This window comes from Cebus imitator, unplaced genomic scaffold (assembly GCF_001604975.1).
Source record: "Cebus imitator isolate Cc_AM_T3 unplaced genomic scaffold, Cebus_imitator-1.0 Scaffold261, whole genome shotgun sequence".
Taxonomy (NCBI): Eukaryota; Metazoa; Chordata; class Mammalia; order Primates; family Cebidae; genus Cebus; species Cebus imitator.
Window position 1 is genome coordinate 2559040 of NW_016107576.1, and position 4542 is coordinate 2563581.

The window sequence follows — 4542 nt, forward strand, 5'->3', positions numbered from 1 at the left end:
TTTCCTCTTCTGTGAAACGTGTGTTCATTTTTTAAAAATTGGGTTGCTTTGCTTTTTCTTATTGAGCAATAGGAGCTCCTTCTCAAAAACCATAATTTTATCAAAGCATTAAATTTAGGGTCAGTTGCTCTACATGACTTCATGGTCCCTGAGGACTTAACTGCCCTAAAACTTAACATAATCCTTAATGTAGAATGATGATCCTGACTTACCAAAAAAAATTTACATAATATAGAAAGTCCCTGACTTATAACAGTTCAACTAATAATATTTTGACTTTATTATGGTGACACAGTGATACATATTCAGTAAAAATGGTACTTGAATACTCATACAACCATTGTTTTTCACTATCAGTACAGCGTTCAACAAGTTACAATAGATATTCAACACTGTATTATGAAATAGGCTTTGAGTTAGATGATTTTGCCCAATGCAGGCTAATGAAAGTGTTTTGAGAATGCTTAAGGTCAGCTTGGCTAAGTTATGATATTTGGTAGGTTAGGTGTATTGAATGCATTTTTAACTTAGATGTTTTCAACTTACAATGAATTTATTAGGATGCAACTTTATTTTCAGTTGAGGAGCATTTGTAAAAATAAATATTCAGCAGAATCTGTTAAATGTGTGGTCCTGGTTTAAGTTAGCCAAATAAATAACATATTTGAGAAAGATTTTAATTAAAAATCAGTAAAACAAAAATAAGGGAACATGTATAAATTTCCCTGTGGAACTTATGATTTTCTTAAAATGTCTAATAAAGGAGGTTAGAATTCTATAGAAAAATTGCTCTGATAAGCATAATTAGTAGAATATATGCTAGCTGTACTAATTTTTAACCCCAGTCTTTTTCAGTTAGAAATACTTTTTCCTTCACAGCTCTGAATAGAAATGATGAAAAACTGGCATTAATAAATGTTTTGTAAAGTAAATATCAACATTTTCCCAAGGGTTATTTTTAATGCACATTCCTGTCAAATTGCATTTACTACATTTGCAAATGCAAATCTAAGAATTCCTCAATTTTAGAGTGAATGGTGCCTATTCATTGCTAATATATCAGCAATACATATTATATTACACATACTAATATTATATATTAGCAATGTATTATAGTACCAAGAAACTGAGAACTAAATTTTATGACACTCTATTATTGGACATACTGTTTTCACCTGGGAAGCATTTAAGCGACTCATGAATATCTTCCATTTTGTTTGGTTGAAAATGGATTTCCCAGTGGTATATCTATCTTAGAAAACAGGATGGGTCGTATTCATCACATACCATAAATCAGAAAAGCACCTATTTTATAACAGGTCAAAGAAACTTATCCCAGAAAATTCAATGTCTCAACATTTGTTGACAAGTGCCTATCCTATTCTCCTAACTCCAGCCATTTTATTCACATAAAAATGAGGTCAAGCAGTAATTCTAATGACAAAGAAAACAACTTTGAAAGTGACCTTTCAATTTGTGACTTTTGAGCATGTTACAATTACTAGCTTGAAGAAAATTATTTTAAGTAGTTAAGACTGGAAAGATGTATATCCAGTTTGAAAGATTCCACCAAAAAAAACAGGATAAAAAGTGAAAATAGATTTGCATAAAAACATATAACTGTGAACTTTCAAAACACTAAACACTTAAGTTTACAGATATTAAAACTAAACAAAAAACAGTTCACCTAGAAAGTACTGAAAATCAGAATAACATCTGATGTTTTAATAGCAACATTGGAAGCTGGAAGATAATGGGATAATGCTTTAAAATCCGTAGAGACAGAGATCCAAGATGGCCGAATAGGAACAGCTCTGGAGTGCAGTTCCCAGTGACAACAATGCAGAGGGTGAGTGATCACCACATGTCCAAACAAGTTATTACTGCCCACAGACCAGGAGATTCGCGGGCTGAAAAGTGCCACAGGTTTCCAGCACAGCTGTTTCAGCAAGCACAGTGGGTCTCCACACAAAAACTCATACAAATCTGGGTAGCCATTTCAACTGGCACCTGGAATGCCTGGGAGACAGAGCCACCCATTCAACTAAAAAAAAGGGGGATGAAACAGGGAGCCAGGTGATCTGGCTCAGTGGGTCCCACCCCTACAAAGACCAGTAATCTGAAATGCTTTGTATTTGTAGTTTCACAGCAAGCACAGCTGGACCCAGAATGATCCAGCTCTGTGGGGGAAGGGCATCTGCCATCACCAAGGCAGTCTGCCACTATAAAGGCAGTCCACCATTACCAAGGCAGTCTGCAATTACCGAGGCAGTCTGCCATTACAGAGGCAGTCCACCATTATTGAGGCAGATTGCCAATACCAAGGCAGTTCTAACTATACCTCTATAAACAAAACTGCAAGGAAGTTTACACAGCAGCTGGGCAGGGCCGTGGCAGCTCAGCAACACCTCTACTGGCAGACTGTGATTAGGCTACCTCCTTGCTGGGCAGGGCAGCTCTGAAAAAAGGCAGCAGCATGTCAGGAACTTATAAATAAAGCCCCACCTTCCCAGGACAGAGCACCTGGGAAAAAAGGCAGTTATGTGTGCCACTGCAGCAGACTTAAATGTACCTGCCCAGCAGCCCCGAATGGAACAATGGAGCTCACAGCTTAGCACTTGAGCTCCTACAAGGGACAGACTCTCACCTCAAATAGCTCCACAACTCCCCTATATCCAAAGAGACACCTCATGAAGGAGAGCTCAGGCTCACATCTGGCGGGTATCCTTCTGGGACAAAGGTAACAGAAGAAGAAACAGGCAGCAACCATTACTGTTCTGGAGGTGCCACAGGTGATCCACAGGCAAGCAGGGTCTGGAGTGGACCTCTAGCTGTCCTATAGCAGAGGGGCCTGGCTGCTAGAAGGAAAACTAAAAAACAGAAGGAAGTAACTTCAACATCAACAAAAAGGAGGTCCACTCAAGGACTCCATCTGAAAGCCACCAACTACAAAGACCACAGATAGATAAATCCACAAAGATGAGAAGAAACCAGCACAAAAAGGATAAAAACACTCAAAACCAGGATGCCTTTCCTCCTCCAAGGGATCACAACTCATCACCAGCAAGGGAACAAGGCTGGATGGAGAATGATTCTGATGAATTGACTGAAACAGGCTTCAGAAGGTAGGTAATAACAAACTTCTCTGAGCTAAAAGAGCATGTTCTAACCAAATGCAAAGAAACTAAGAACCTTGAAAAAAGGTTTGATGAAATGCTAATGAGAATAAACAGCATAGAGAAGAATATAAATGACTTGATGGATCTGAAAAACACAACACGAGAACATCACGAAGCATACACAAGTTTCAATAGCTGAATTGACCAAGCAGAAGAAAGGATATCGGAGATTGAAGATCAACTCAATGAAATAAAACAAGAAGTCAAGATTAGAGAAAAAAGAGTGAAAAGAAATGAACAAAGCCTCCAAGAAATATGGGATTATGTGAAAAGAATGTTTTCCAGCCTGGATTCATTCTCTCGGTCACATTCAGGTACACCTATCAAATGTAGCCAGGTGTACCTGAATGTGATGGAGAGAATGAATCCAGGCTGGAAAACACTCTTCAGGATATTATCCAGGAGAACTTCCCCAACCTAGCAAGGCAGTCCAATATACAAGTCCAGGAAATACAGAGAACACCACAAAGATATTCATCAAGAAGAATAACCCAAAGGCACATAATCATCAGGTTCACCAGGGTTGAAATGAAGGAAAAATTGCTAAGGGCAGCCTGAGAGAAAGGTCAGGTTACCCACAGAGGGAAGCCCATCAGACCCACAGAGGATATCTCCACAGAAACCCTACCAGCCAGAAGAGAGTGGGGGCCAGTAGTCAACATCCTTAAAGAAAAGAACTTTCAACCTAGAATTTCATATCCAGCCAAACTAAGCTTCATAAATGAAAGGGAAATAAAATCCTTTACAAACAAGTAATTGCTGAGAGATTTCGTCACCACCAGGCTTGCCTTACAAGAGCTCCTGAAAGAAGCACTAAACATAGAAAGGAACAACCAGTACCAGCCGCTCCAAAAATGTAGCAAATGGTAAAGAGCATATAGACACAATGAAGAAACTGCATCAACTAATGGGCAAAACAACCAGCTAGCCTCAAAATGGCAGGATCAAATTCACACATAACAATATTAACCTTAAATGTAAATGGCCTAAATGCCCCAATCAAAAGACACAGACTGGCAAATTGGATAAAAAGTAAAATCTCATCAGTGTGTTGTATCCAGGAAATCCATTTCATGTGCAAGGACACACATAGGCTCAAAATAAAGGGATGGAGGAAGATTTACCAAGCAAATGGAGAGAAAAAAAAAGAAAAAGCAGGAATTGCAATCCCAGTATCTGATAAAATGGACTTTAAACCAACAAAGACCAAAAGAGACAAAGAAGGGCATTACATAATGGTAAAAGGATCAATCCAACAAGAAGAGCTAATGATCCTAAATATATATATGCACCCAATACAGGAGCACCCAGATACATAAAGCAAGTTCTTAACAACCTACAAAGAGACTTAGACTCCCACACA